Genomic DNA, 14,114 nt, shown 5'->3' with positions numbered 1-14,114 from the left:
CCCTCAGGAAAGGGAATCTTTCCAGGCAGTAATGGCATTGCCAGGGGTGGTCACCTATGACACCTTCAGCAAAATTGGCTGTGGTTTGATTCCTTAGCATGTGCATCATATAGTTGAGAAGCAATTCTTGTCTCTCAAGAAGGCCTGAAGTTTAAAACATTAAATAACACTTAGTGTCATTTAAATAAATTGGTGTTTGTGAAGTTGATTGATTGAATATGGGCTGCTATCGTTGACCATAACTCTACTGGTCAAAACCAGTGAAGGTATTGGTTCTTGAGTTGTAGCTCAATCCCATGTCCTAGAGCAGATCACCAAAAAGCGTAGTCCAAGGTGATGTTTGGCATTGAATTGAGCAGTAACTACAATGGTTTTGCAATAACTGGCATATGTGTGTATTCAGTAAGAGAATAATTTAAGGAAATCATGCACAAACAGTTAAGATAGGTGCATTGGTATTAAAAAAAAATCTGTACATGACGTTTTCATCTGAGGTACCACTGCTGTCTTCCCGATCAATGGCATGAGTGTGTCCTCTTCTGGAGGCTGAGAGGAGTCAGGGTCAGGGGTTATGGCCAGGGATCAGAGGTTAGGGGCCAGGGCTCACAGGTCAAGGGTCAGGGTAAGAGGGTTGGGGTCAGGGGTTACAGTCAAAGGGCAGGTCATGGGATCGGGGTCACAGGTTGGGGTGAGAGGTCAAAGGTCAGGGCAAACGTTGGGGTCACAGGTAAACAGTAAGACATCAGGGGGTCAAAGGCCAGGGGTGATTGGGGTATGTACTTTATGGGTACATTGTGTTATCACCTGAGGTAGCACCTTTGATTTCCTGATAAATGGCAAGAGTGTGTTCTGTTCTGTCAGGGGACAAGGGGTCAAGATCAGGGGTCTGGAGCTGGGGTCAGGGGGCAAGTGAGCGGGTCAGAGGCTACAAATCAGGATCAGAGGTCACAGTTCAGGGGTCAGGGGTCATGGGATAGGATCGGGGGTAGGGGGTTAGGGGTCACGAGTCAGAGGGTGGATCAGAGTCACGGTCAGGGGTCAGAGGTTGGGGTCAGGGGTCAAGGTTAGGGATCAGGTGTCATAGTTTGGGGTCAGCAGTCCAGATCAGGAATCGAGGGTCATACTTCGGGGAAAGGGTTACAAGTTTTTATGCCTTTGGGCAAGTTACTCCATTCTGAGCAGGGTTCTGCTTGCCAAAACAGTGATCGTTTTGTACAAAATATAGGTAATCCTAGCCAGACACTTTCTACTTTGACCAAAACCAGTGTGTGATTGGAAGATTAGATTCTCTTGAGCTGTAAATCAGCAAAGCTTTGCTGATATCACCAAGAGGTGATTTGCTTCTGATGAGAATTTGGAGTAACATTTGGGGTCTAGGACATTTGGGGGCTTTCAGGTTGAGTTGGAAGAGTCTATTTGATGGTCGAACATCCATTTCATTAGCTATCAGTTTGATGAAGCAATCCAAAGAGAGTCTGTCAGCCAGGAGTCTGACAAGAAGAGACGGATGAACGAAAAATCAACCAGAGATAGAGAGGGAGAAGATTTTTGTTCATTGGGATTTGCAAAGAAAGATTTAAAAAGACACATGGCTCCAGCAGTTTCTCAGTAGAAAGAGAAATGCCTCGTGAGATACCTCTGAGAGACATCTCTCACAGAGATCTAAAAGGATGTCAACAAAAAATAAGAGAATGAGATTAGGCCTAGAGATACATCCAATTCCCATTTAAGTCATTGGAAAGATTCACATCAGCTTCATGGAGAGATGGCAAGAGGCCAAAGCGTTTAAAGATGGCCAAGGACTCTCAGTGGACAACCTCGGTTTTAGGACTGCCTTCTCTGGCACATCACTAACATCTCTCCTTTGGGACAGCCATCCCATGGTACAGAGACCTCTTCTGTCGCACACACAATGCGGAAGATCTGCTCACTCCTCTCTCCCTCCATGCACGTGACCTTGTACTTGCTAAGCACACAAGCATTAGGGGCTCTGTTGTTACTCCACCGACTGTTTGTCCCTTGACTGCTCCTTTCTTATTCTCTGGACCTTCTCCAGATGGAGTTCCAGCATTTGCCTGCCACTTCACAGCGGGACTCGACAGCATTACAGGCTGATGAGGGGAACGCTTTGGTGGTCACTGTCTTAGGAGGCCAAATTCACTGCCTGTTTGGAAAACGCTGCTGTAGCCAGTTTTAGAAGCACAGGTTTTTACCACCCTTATTTGCTCCATTCCCCAGCGATTAATCGTAAGAGACTCAGTCCCTCTCTTTGCCTGTGCCATAGCTCCAGACAAAAGACGTGGAAATTTCCATCCATCTGCACTTGGAAATGGTGGGAATTGCCATTTTTTGAGAGGGGTTAATAAAATCTCCAAGAGAGAGTCCAGCAGAACGTTTGAAACATTTGCCAATTCCTTGCAGGACGGCTGAAACACCAGCTGTCCCAGGGAAGCATTTTCACTGAATCTCTTCACGTCAAATAAAACACACCTCTGGGTCAGCTTGTGTTTCAATATTTTTAATAAGAGAAGATATTATACCCCTGCTGAGGAAATAAGGATTTAGCCTTTCAGAACAGGCTGCCAAAGAAAGGAGGGGAGGTATTAACAGAATCCTCGTCAGGACAAGAAGGGGGAAAACTTCATCAGAGCGAGAATTCTGGCAACTCTGGAAAAAGGACCACCAGTCAGTAATGCTCATGGTTAGCTTGGGTGGCAGGAGTAGCAACCTTAGCTTAGCAAATTCCCATGGGATTGGCTTGGAATGAAAAAGTAGACAAACATATTTAACTGGGCCTGAGAGACGATTTATTTTATCCCAACTGGCTCGTCCAGTTCCTCGAACGATTCTTGTCACCTTAACCAAGAGCGGAGGAGAAGGGAGTGCCAGGAAAGCAGGGGCTGTACCTTGGGATCTTTACATACACAAAACCCTGAAAGCCTGACATCAGTCATCTTTTATGTGTCTTCTGGAGATCTTCTGGGGACTTCAAGTAGACTAATTGAACTGTCCTTAGTCCCAAACCAAAACAGAGTCTCTGACAAAATCTCGCATCAATTTGCACACATTAATTCTCCTAGTTCTCTTCCAGTCGTGTCTCCTTTACCTCAGTGAAACTTTCTGGTTTCAGGGGAAGGAAGACTAAAGAGCTACAGGATCCAGACAAGCTTCAGATTGTGTCTGCCCGGGATGGGTGGAAAGAAGAGGATTGTCTGCAGGAAGATATGAAAGGGCGGATGATGTGGGTGTGTGCTCCCAAATGAGGATGACAGGGAGCGCTTTCTGAACAAAGCGCTGGAGGGGAAAAGGGAAAAGCCATCCCAGACAGGGATGCAAGTGGAGTGTATGGAAACTTGCGGGATTATGCTTGGATGTTAGATTGAAACAGGGAATCTGGATGAAATGCTACAGTTCATTTTTCAACCTAAAAGGCCTGCTTGATGACCCTCAAGTGGTCACCAAGTTTTGCCTCCTCCTCAAGAGATGATTTGCCCAATGGTTCAGAAACCCCACTCCCTGAAGGCTGGGCCTCTGGGTGTCTGAGTAAGCTCCACTTGAACTTGAGGGGCAAAATGAGGGTTCTTCCATGACAAGAGTGCCATGAGCCAGCAAGCCTCTCCGAGCATTTAAGAGAAGTCTTAGGGATTCTTGAGATTGTGCCTAAAAGCTTGTGGTTTTGCAAAGCTGTTGTAGGAGCCAGATACCAGCAGAACATGCAAGTGCCCTGGCTGTGGCCCTCTTCCTCCAGGAATTCCTCCTAGTCCAGCCGCCCTGGCACAGCCCCAGTGCCAGTGGGTCCTTGGGAAGCTGAACCAGCTTTACCATGCGGAGAGCCAGAAAAATAAGGCAAAAGCATTGCCAGCCATGTCACAGATTTCAAGTATTTTCCAGTTCTTCCTGCAGTTTTTCATGAAATCGGAAACATTACAAATCTCCCCTTCAAATGCACTTTTCACGACTGCATGAAAAAAAAATATCTAGCTAATGTGGTTTATATTTTTCTGCAGTAATGAACATACCATTAAAATATGCATGTCTCAAAAGAGCAGTGTGATCATCAGGGCTATTATTCAGAGACAGACAATAGCAATATTAATGAGGCTCAGACATCTGTCAAATTAATCTGTAGTTTAAAGTCCAGGAAAGAAAGGCAGGGTTTAGTTTTTCTAACTGTGATTTCCCATTTCTGTCAAAATCTGAGGGGCTGTGACTTGCTGAAAAGAGATTCATTTCTGGTTTTCAAGAGTTTATATAACCATAATAATGAGGAACTTACTTACAAAAGTTGATGTCGTGGGTCTGTAGAGAAGACTCTCCCTGATCTTCAGCAAGGGAAATCCAGAGCAGCTCAAACAACATAAGCTCACAGCAGAATGGGGCAGGTCCCATGCTTTGCATGGAAGACTGGGGGCTGCCTTTTGTTGGCGGTTTCCTCAGCAGGTCTGCCAGGTGTAGAAAAGCAAGGGTCAAGCTTCCCTTCTGAGAGGTGGAAGGTAATGGTGGGTGGGTTATAGGCAGCATGCCTCGTGTAAACAGTGTCCTGCTTTACCCAGTAAACGCTAAGCTAAAGCTGCGTGAGATAATCCCCGTTGGGTTTGGAAAGCTATATCCTCTGTCTGGGTGAAAATAACTGGTTTACCTTAACCACCAGATGTTTCACAAAGATGATGCCATGAACAGGTTAATGGGATCATGAAAGATAAGAAAGCGACCGACAGCTTCTCTTTGCACAAAAGGTGCTTTCCTCTCCAACTCTTCTCTCAACCAGTGCTGTGTATGTGAAAGGGCAGAGTGCACTAAATTAACGAGCATTTGAAAACTCTCCTGTTGCTGAGAGAAAAGTTTCCACTGGAGTACCTGCCTCCATTACCACCAGTGAAATGCTGTCCATTTGAGCTTTGCATCCTTTCAGTCTAGTATAAGGATTTAAGGGATTTCTGCCCTTTGATGGCTGCTTTCATTCTCTACTTTCACTGCATGATGTAATTAACGTAGCTTTTTCATTTGTCTCCAATAAAAATAAGTGAAATAGCAAAAGGGCTCAAACCCAGCAAGTCAGAAAATCCTTCAACAGCTGCGTGTTTCAGAGGGTTGAGAGCATGGTCAGCAAGAGTGCTGGGGAAGAGTCTATGCAGACAAGCAGCTCAACAGTATCCCAGGCCTGGCACGCCTTGAGATCAATTTGATCTCACAGGGCGTGTCTGCAGCCTGGCTAGGCTTTGGGCTTGTGCTCATGGGAAGAGAGAAGAGGTTCCTCCAGCACTACATGCAGTGCTCTGCCTCCAAAACAAACTGCGGTCCTGTCATGGTTTAGGCCAGTTTGGCAATGACAAGACAACAGATGCTCTCCCCCACCTCTCACTCCAAGGAGAGGAAGAAGAGAGATAAAGAGATGTACGAGTTTAGGAAAAAACCTAAAGACTTTAATGAAATATTAGTAATAAAATAAAAACAAAGTAATGAAATACATACAAAATATACAAATACACACAATACTGTATCAAGCTTCCATGGAGATATCACCAGCAGGCACTGGGTGAACAGATAATAAAAAGTTTTGCCTAGCAGTCTCAACCCAAACGTTGGCAGCCAGGACCTCATGGGCTCTAGTCCCTCACCTGACACTGAGTACGTTTCTGTTTGAGCAAGTCCCTCGGTTTCTTTGTGTTACAATTTCCCCTTCTGTACAGCTCTGTGCACACACTGACTGGTTGATTAGTCATCTGTATGGATGTTGGGAGGATCAGACTCGTTTAGAGAAGAAATAGCTGAGAGGGGAAAATGCCTTCCTACTGCTGAACTTGATTAAAACTTCATTATTCTATAAATGTTTGTACAATTAGGAATATAGTATTCAGCAAGAGAGACATTCTTCTTCTATCTTTCTAAATTCTACAGGGAACAGTCCAATAGTAGCAACCTTTCTTGCTAAGCTGAACACGCAAGTGCCTCTTTTGAACATTTCTGAACAATTTTTAATACATTCTTGTCCTGCTTACTTTTTCTTATCATGGGAGTATCATGGAAAAGAGCCGAGTTCATTGTTTATAACAACTAGCCTCAAAAAAGGTGTAAGTTGGAGTGTCCAAATATGTCTCCAGTTCAGAAAACAAATAATCATAAAGACATGTTTATATACGAAGGAAACGATGAGACACAAGAGATGACTTTGAATTAAATGGTGTCTGAACACAAGAAGTTACAGGAGTGGGAAAGAGATTGAGGGTAGATTAATGTGTAATTGTTAATGCCTGGGAGAACAGAATTTGCAGCCATTTAAAGGGCCTCTTGGGTTAGTAACTTGGGAACACCGTTAATTGCTCTCTTGCCCTCAAAATACAGTCTGTGATTTGCATGGACAGCATAGCGACTAAGTGGCTTTAACTATAAACTCAGTTTCTTACATAATTATGGCTATTCTCTTCATTAGAAAGTATATCACCTTGTAGAAGGCCATCAGTACTACAGCTGCCTCTTTTTTAGCCCTGCTCCTGCTTTGGCTCATCTAGCAAAGGTTGTGGAGTACGGTAAATACCTCCAAGCCACTCTATATGTATGAGGAATTCTGCAAAAAATTTTGCAGAAGAGCAGCCGTGCCTTGGATTCAAAACTTCAGAAAGCAGGATCTGGGTTCACATAACTTTCCTCGATTACTTCAGCGTCTCTTGAAAAATGAATGAGATAAACCTAGAAGCTTGTCAGTAGAGGCACTTTCAGGAAAATTCAAAACAGGACAGCAGTGTTTCTGCTCAGGTTGGTCTTTTCTGGCGGGAATATTGCAAGATGTCTCTGAAATTATAAGGTGGAGTTTTTTTCCCAAAATAGTCACTGCAGGCCTTAAGGTTGTTGTGGGCAGCACTTACAAAGACTTTATTTTTAAATCAGTGCCGCAAGTTATTATATGCTCTCCTAGGGCTGTGGGCTGGACTGTGCTAAAAAAAGGAGCTATGTTAGTGATAAAGCAATGACTGCCCGTGCCAGTGGCTTAACCTTGTCATTGCAAATGATAGAGTCGTCTGTAAACCATTCAGAAGCAGCTGCGGGTTGGATGCTTCTCTGAAGGACACTGCAGCTTTATTCTGCAACTCAAAAAAAGGACCAACCTCTCTCCCTGATGTGAGGCTGGAACTGCAGTCAATCAGATTAGTCAGTCAAACAAGGACAGGGAGAATATCAGTACAAGCTGCGACGTTTTGCAGTCTGTTCTCATCCTGACAGTTGAAATCAGCTGAACAGTCAGGAGCAGGAAATAGCCAGCAAGTATCTACAATACCTCTTTTCAATGTACTGGCTCTAAATCAAGCACGGGCAGTGGCCATTTCAGAGGTGCTGGTCTGAGGCAAGGGTAGATCACGGAAGAAAAATACGTAACTCTCATCACTGTGAGTATGGTTTTATATGACACTCGCTCAGAGAGGCTGGAAGTGATGTGTCCAAGGAGGATTAATGAGTAAGTTAAAGAAGACAACAATAAATCTGGCAGACAAATTCAAAGTCATCTGAAAATCCGGCATGGAAAAATCATGCCTGCTGGAGACCTTTCTATCCACAGGTGCTCATGAAAGTGTCCAGAGTAAGTCAAGAAATAATTTTTATGTTCGTTTCATGCAAAGAAGGTGTATTGCATTTTTAACCCACTTCCTTCTGTCAGATTACCAGACAGCTGTGTGAGATTCTTGCCTGAGACAATGCAGATCTATTAATTTGGGACGCTATTTTGCCCATGTGCTGCTTTCCTTACAGTACAGAGACGGTTCCTGTATTTTGAAATATTTAAATATTTTCATATTGTAGTAACAATGTTGGAGGCAAGATGATCTTAGGATATAAATGAGGAAAAGTTTGTAGGAGGGGACATTATTAATTGGTAAGAAAAGCTATCACCTGTCTCTCTGAACCTTGCTTTGTTGTTCTCATACAGACATCTCAGGCGTGATCTGTCCTCAAAAAGAAGTCTGTAGAGCTATTGAGTAGCACAGTTAGAAGACTGCACTAATTTCTCTTCTGACCTAAACCATATCGTCTTCCACAGCACCCTACAAATGGTGATCTGTGACTAGCTTTTTTTCTGCTATCAGTCTGTACCAAAAGGTTAAGAAAGTTCCACTGATGTGCCTAGAGGCCTAAGGAAAACATTCCCATGAAAGCAGCTCTGCAGATACTTCAAATGTCAAGCACACAGATATGACTTAAGTACCACATTCTTTGTTTTCTCCATCCATGTTCTTTTGTTTTAGTGGAAATCAGTTTGTTTCTTTCCCCCTCCCGTGACATGCGAGTTATTGCTGGTTCATATCTACATGCCACATACCTGGGCGGTACAATGCAAGAGCATTTTTTAAGATACCAGGATCATCATTCATCTCAGGGAGTTACCTGAACACAAGGAGTTTTCATCAAACAGATAGGAAGAATTGGACACATGCAGTTATGCTGTACAGGAAACTTCTTGTTACCTGCACCACTAAGGCAGATTCAAGGGACTTCATGATTTGGCCACTTGACAATCTGAGGATCAAAGGGGAAGACAGAGGTTTCCAAATACATCTATTTGTCCTCATTTGTCCACAACCTGAAAAATAACCAAGGAACCCAGTTCTTACAGACTTGCAACGAGGTTTGTGCCATCGTGCCACTAAGGGACAGATCCACACAGAAAATACTTTTGTGAATCTTGTTCCCAGTGAGCTTTGATACGTCTCCCTCTGTCTGTGTCCTTCAGTAACCCTTGGACATTTAAAAACTTAACTGGATCATGAGCTCTTTGGTATCATCTATCTTGCTAATTGCTGTGATGAGGTGTCCTCAACCTCACCTCCTGCTGTGACTCCACAGTTGCTTCTTTTCTGTCTGACCTTCTTAGATGTGTCCCACAATCCTCCGGGCTGATTCCGCAGTGTTTCAAAGTAAACATGCAGGAACGGGTACGCTTTATAGAGTGCTGCTGGGGTCGGAGGAGGACTATTGGCAAGTGACTAAACAAGTTTGTTCGGTGGGAGACCAGAGACAGTGAAAGGGAATAGGTTTATGACCCTCGGACCATGTGTCATGACCTGTACTTTAAGACCTTCTGGCTTAAAGTATCGCTGGAATGTCCAAGGTCTTAGTAGGTATGTTAAGAGATTGAAGGTAGGAACATGCTCACAACAAGAAAACCAGACATGATCTCACTCTGGAAAACACACTGAAAAGAAATAATACAACGCCTACCTGCACTCTAACTACTTGTGGTGCTTGAACCTGTCTTCAAGAGTTCTGTTGCCCTCAGTGAGCTTTGGATCAGCTTCTTAGGTAAGGAGGCAAATCACCACAGCTCAAGGAGAAGGAAAAGGGACTATTAGGACACATGACATTCTTAGAAGTTCAAATACTGACAAAAAAAAAAAAGAAATTCTGGGGAAGGTTAATAAATGAGTCCCCTTCTAACCTTAATACTTATGTACTATTTCAAGCCTTTCCATGTTGAAGAGGAGTCCAGAACACCTCAGCCAGAGGGAAGACACTGTTTTTCGTGGCAACATCTATGTTTTGAGAGGTAATTTATTTCCTTGTGAAGTGAAAACAACTCTGTAGTACTTTTGCAAAACAAAAAAGTCTATCTTCTGTCAATGTTTTATAGCTTCTGGGACTAGCATAGGGTGCAGGATGTGCAACCTCCCATCACGGTGGGGTCTGATGCAGACCAGAGCTCAACAGCATGTGGAACAAGGACTGGCACCACTTCCCAGGAAAGTGCTGGAGCCTGGTACTGCTCAGCAAGGTGAGTTTTCTTTTCTTTACCTGGACACAAGAATCCTCCTAGCAAAACGTAATGGCATTTTAATGGAAAAGAAGTTTGGTGAAGATATTTTGAGAGTTCTGTAAAAGCTCCTTTGAACTTCCAGAGACAGTATTATAATGACATTGCTTCCAATTTGTGTTTTTCATTCTGTATTTTTGTATTATCATCAGAGAAATTTGCTAGAAATGGGAGAAAAGTTCCTTGGACTGTGAAAGACTGAATTAATCTTCTTTCTGTTTACCTATTGACAGACCGTAACATCCGTATTCAATTGTGAAGTGTTAAAATGCTTTTGTAATTTGTTTGTAATTTAATTTTGGTTTTGTAACTCTTTTGTTTTAAATTATCCTCTGGCTCACAGAATTTGCATGTCTGCCATAGCTCTCTGTGCATGGCTAATAAGCAGCCTCCAAAGAATCAGGGGAAATTCTCTGGAAATAAAAAGAAGAAATGTACTGCAAATAACCAATTAAATGAATATTAGTTAGACAGATTATAAGGTATTTTTTACAATGGGTCTTCTTTGCATAGCTCAGTGAGGATGTCTCTAGCAGGCTCTAGTGTTTTTTGCATTTACCGTGGTGCATAATTTTTCATCCTCTTTCAAACTTAATGAAAATTGAATTTTTCCATGTATGAATATACGGAAATTAGACTGAAGTAAGGATGCACAAATTAATATTTATTAAGGTTTCCACAGCCATGAAGAAAAGCTCTGGCTACAGTCTGTTCACTGAAATGTATTTAGAGTCACTCTTTCTTGAGATAGACCATATGCTCTGGGAGTATGACCTAATTTGAAGCTGACAGAGACTGAGCAACAATTCCGTTCACTAACATGGAGTTTGAAGCAGAGGCCTCCACGCTCTCTACTTCCCTGTTCTCTACTGCTCTTTTGCTGGATTTTGACTTTGTGAAATTGCCATCTCCGGTGTCTCCAAAACAGTATTGATTGCCTTTTTGCTGGACTTGCTGCACTCCAACAGTAGTTACTAGTCTTAGCACAGAAGGAACGTTGTAGTTTGTGCTAAGCAGGAGCTCAGATGACAGAAGCAGTATAGTTTCTTCATATTTTGCACTTATAAATATTTGCTTTATGGTATGCATTCATCAGAGGATTCACAGATATCATTTTTTTTAAAAAATGTAAAATCACATCTCAGGAAGTCTAAGATCATAGTGATTAATCCTAATGAGATATAGTTATAATTATTCATTTTAGATTTCTGGACCTAGCAACATTTAAGCTGTATTTTATTGGAAAGGCCATTACTCAGAGCATTGGAAAACACATTTTCATGATCCATTCGATACCCACGGTGAGCAGGAGAAATCTATCTCATTCTCTGTACATTTTTAGAAGATGACAGTTTGGGATCATGATGTGCAGTGAGGCAAACTGGTTATATTAAACATGTAGGAAAATAACATTAAGTTGTATTTTTCAGTAACATGACAGCAAGAAATACCTTCAAAGAACCCTTCCTGGAGTTTCTGGTTTTATCAGGGTATTTGGTCTCTCTGGTTCAGTGCCTAGTAAAAATAGTCCAGCTTTAATAAAGCACAGATGTTGACATATTCACTCACCTTCATCATTGCATGGATGCATTTCATACTGAATTTCACCTAAGGAATTTTAGACTTTACAGATAATAATCAAAAACACTTCTGGCTTCCCATTGGGATCATTGCTGTTTTTTCAGATCAAAGATGCCCCATCAACATAATGACTTGAGATGGAAAGTTGTGATTTTTTTTATGTACTAATGAAAAGATTAATGTGGCTTAAGTATGGTAAGTTTAGCACCTCTGTTCCTTAACCTTGTTTAGCCCTTATGCCATTAGACCATATTTTTGCAATTCTTTCCTAAAATCCTTCTTTGTCCTTTGCTATCAGCAAGGGTAGTCATCTATAATAAAGTTAGGATTCTGTTTCAATATAATTAAATATATTTCCTTGCTGCATACATTCCAAGCATTCCTTGGAAATACTTCCTTTTTCATGTGTAGAAAGCCCGGTATGTTTAAATTTCAAACAGTACCATTAGCGCACAATCCAGTACTTTATTTCTAATGATACATCAGATCTGGAAATTCCTCAGCCAGTTCAAGACAGGCAAAGGGGCAAGTTTTCAAAGTAGCAAGCTGGAGGTACACCCACAAAATCCATATAATGGCTAGCAGATTTTTATACTTCACTTTGAAGATTTATCCCTTTCATACTGAGCATGCTCTGTAGACCATAATAGATTGTTAGCACTGATTAAAAATAAATCCCTTTCCAAAATCATACCGACTTTCGAAGGAAGAATGGTTTAGTGTGGTTACTTTAGTGGACAACTCAGTGAGGGACAGCTGAAAAGATAAAGAGAAATTATCCACTTCTGGAATCATGAGAGATTTGGATGTTTTACTCTCTTTTCTATTAATCCCTTGCAATCCCCACATACTGCATTAGAGGGAATCCCCACGAGACAATGGAATAAAGGAATAAATATGTTAACGACTTAAGTGTGTAGGCATGGGAGGTAGACCAAAAGAATAAAGCAGATACTGAGACAATTTTTTGAAAACAAAAAAGTGAAAAAAAGTGTGTGTGTGTGTGACAGAAGGAATACTGATGGAAAGAGTGTCAGCTCTGGTTTACCTGTGGAGATAGTGGTGTTGAAGGAGGCCACAGCTGCAGCAATGAGGTTATCACTACCATTTATCACTGTGGCATATGAGTACTTTGCTTATTTTCATTCTTCATTGCTGTTTTTGCAGAATTATCAGGCTCTACTGATTACTTCTTGGCTCTTTACAAAACATGTCCTGTTCTGTGCAATGCTAGGTTTGTAATGCCAGAGACCACAGAGCCACCAATGTGCAGGAAACCTTATCCTATAGGCATGGAAAGTTTCTTTCTCTCACGTCCATTTACCAGGGAGATTGGGAAGGATCCAGAGGGTCCACAACAGATACCTGAGCTTCCTTTAAAAAAGATGGTTCTTTTTTTCTTTCACAATTTTGCAGTTCCACAACTAGCTGAGAGCAGACCCCAGTAAAATAGAATTGTGAATGTATGATTAAGCAGAAGCTTTGTAGAGCTCAATGTCATATGGGGTTCTCTATATATATAACAAGGAAGGTAGACCATGGTGCTAAATGCAAGACTGAGCTGTACCTTGACTGTGCTACCATACTTGACCAATGCAATGTCCTCAAAATAAGGAGACAGATATTCTCATTCTCATATGTTGGCTTCTATCTTGTGCTTCCTTTAATACTTCTTTTTTAGGCTGAATATAGAGTAAAACAAAATAAAGGACTTAACCTTCAAACCATTGACATTCAATGGTCTGGCATGACTCCAGTCATCCCTTGATTGGAGTCCTTTGAGATAAGTCTCTAAGTGTGGGGGTTTTTTTGGTTTACTTATTGTCATACATTTTTTTTCTGCATGTCAGTGAAGTCCTGCCGCTGCTATGGCATTGCTTCAGCAGAACCAAGAACATATTTGGCTGTTATATTTTAAATAGCATACAGTATTACACCGGTTATTGACTCCAAATATGTTAAAGTAGTAACAGTAATGACAAATAGTAAAGGCTATTATCCAGTGTATTAAGTTCAAATAAACTGGAAGAGTATTAGAAAACCCTAAAGACTCCAGGATCTTAGAAGATAGAGTTGAGAGAGCCCTTGTGAGGTCACCTAACTTATCTCTCCACCTAAGATCAAGCCCTTCTCAAAAGCCTGTGGGGACAGATACTCCCCAGTTCTTTTGACAGGCAGTTCCATTACTCCACTACCTTTCCATGACAGAGTCTTTACCAAGAGTCTGGAGTGATTTTTCTTGCTGCAGTTTAAGCCTGCTGCTTCTTGGTTTAGTATCCTTGGAAATGGAGAATGAGCTTATCCTTCCTGTCATACCACAGCCTTTCACATAGTTGAAGTCCGTTAACATGTAGTGTTACTTTCTGCTATCGCCTTCCTGCAGTTCTCATTTCTTTATATGACTTAACATTTAGACTGATTACTTTTGTTGCCTTCCCATGGACTCTGAAATTTGTCTGCATCTTCCTTTAAGTGTATTGCCTAAAGGTGGAAACGGGACCCCGGGGCTTTCCAATGCTGAGCAGAGTAGAAGGATTCCTTCCTGCACCTTGAATCAGAATCTTGTGTTTATGTTTTTTGCTGTTCCTTGTAAATGATTTCTTTCATTATTTTGACAACTGAACAAAACAAAATCTGCATCCATTTGTTTTCTCCCAAAGGAATAGGAAATTTCTAAGAAACTGTTAAAAGTTCACATGCACATAAGTTTAATAGCCATACTCTGGTCCCAGCA

General features: G+C 41.8%; 1 long non-coding RNA gene across 2 annotated transcripts in view; it reads left to right on the top strand.

The window, feature by feature from the left end:
* The first annotated feature begins 6,996 nt into the window (after positions 1-6,996).
* The window catches only part of LOC141741118 (uncharacterized), a 78,789-nt gene continuing 71,671 nt past the window's right edge, over positions 6,997-14,114 (top strand). The window contains exons 1-3 of one of the 2 annotated variants that reach the window (XR_012586271.1): positions 6,997-7,573; positions 9,453-9,535; positions 9,620-9,760. This is a non-coding gene — a long non-coding RNA (uncharacterized LOC141741118). Of the gene's footprint in view, positions 7,574-9,452; positions 9,536-9,619; positions 12,351-14,114 lie in introns of those variants that run through there. The other variant, XR_012586269.1, reaches the window with a different exon arrangement.

Source organism: Larus michahellis, chromosome 1 (genome assembly GCF_964199755.1).
Source record: "Larus michahellis chromosome 1, bLarMic1.1, whole genome shotgun sequence".
In the NCBI taxonomy this organism is placed as follows: domain Eukaryota; kingdom Metazoa; phylum Chordata; class Aves; order Charadriiformes; family Laridae; genus Larus; species Larus michahellis.
The sequence above is the reverse complement of the archived record's forward strand: the minus strand, read 5'-3'. Positions and strand labels throughout refer to the sequence as shown.